Here is a 1309-nt window from a genome sequence, read left to right as displayed (position 1 = left end):
GGAGCCGAGCCCCCAGCCACGCGGCGCCAGGTGCCCGCGGGTCAGAAGCCGCGCAGGCGGGAAGCCGCAGAACCTTCTGGAACCCCCTTGGAAACAGAGCGGCCGGGGAGGCCAGGCGGCCCGCCCCAGCGGCGGGGACTCTGGTGGCTTCCGGAAACGCCTGGCTTCTCGGCCGGTCCCTGCGCGGACGCCCACGGCCGCTCGGTCGGGCCTGGCTGCACTGGACACCCCGGCTCCTGCCTCCGTGCTCAGTGGCGCGAATCGCCAGTGGGGATGGCGTGGGCCTGGCCGCTTCTGCCCTAGGGGTGGCACGCAGGCCGGTGCCATGCAGGTCGGTGCCATGCAGGTCGGCGCCACGCAGGCCAGAGCCACGCAGGCCAGAGCCACGCAGTGCCACAAAGGCAGCCCCAGAGCCACCTGGCATCCAGGCGCAGGCCTCCGCCCCTCGCCCCTGCCCCCCCCCAGCACTTGCTGGGCTCAGGGTGGCCAGTGCCCCACCCTCTCCTGGCACAGGACAGTGGCCTCCTGGACAGGGAGCTCACTCAGCCTTGCGGACAAGCCTCCGGCGCCCCCTCTGGGGTGCAGGGGGCGTTGGGGCTGCAGAGGAACCCGCGTGGCCTGGGTGGGCGTGCTGGCCCCACAGAGCATGACCACCTGGGGCAGTGACCGCCTGGGGCAGAGCCTTTTAGAAATGTTTACCTGCATTTGCCTGGTATGAATGTGCCGACCACACGCTCCGAGTGAGCTCCCTGGCTGACTGAGCCACCCTGCGGCCGTGACCCTGAGACAGGCCTGGCGGTGGCGGGCAGCTGCCCTTGCAGGTGGGGAAGTGGCGGCCTCTTCTCTGTGAGGACTCGCGAGCTGGCCCTGAGCAGTGGCTCCGCCGCGTGTGGCCTCGTGCCCCCCCAGAGGGCTGGAGCTGCCCATCTCGCCCGCTGCGTGCCCGGAGCCCTCATCCGCTCTGCAGAAAGCTGGGCTAGAACAGGCATCCGGAGGCCACGGCTGTGGCGTGGCTGTCGGGGAACAGCCACCAAAGGCCAGTGGGCGATTGAAAGCAAACGGTGCTCTCCAGCCCCGCTGCCCGAAAGGACCCTGACCCAGAGGCCGGGCCGCGGTGGGTGGTGGGCGGCGACGTGGGACGCTGGGCCCCAGGGCGCTGGAGGAGCGGCCCGCGGGGACCGGGGAGGAGGGTCTCAGCCACTTAGCTCCTGCCAGCGTCAGCGGGGCTCCTCAGAAGCAGAGGCCGCTCCGCTTCCCTGCAGGGCGCCGCGGGGCCCCCGGGGTTGCTACCCCACCCGGGGGGACGGGC

Source organism: Condylura cristata, unplaced genomic scaffold, assembly GCF_000260355.1.
Source record: "Condylura cristata isolate star-nosed mole 26May11 unplaced genomic scaffold, ConCri1.0 scaffold00020, whole genome shotgun sequence".
Taxonomy (NCBI): domain Eukaryota; kingdom Metazoa; phylum Chordata; class Mammalia; order Eulipotyphla; family Talpidae; genus Condylura; species Condylura cristata.
The sequence above is the reverse complement of the archived record's forward strand: the minus strand, read 5'-3'. Positions refer to the sequence as shown.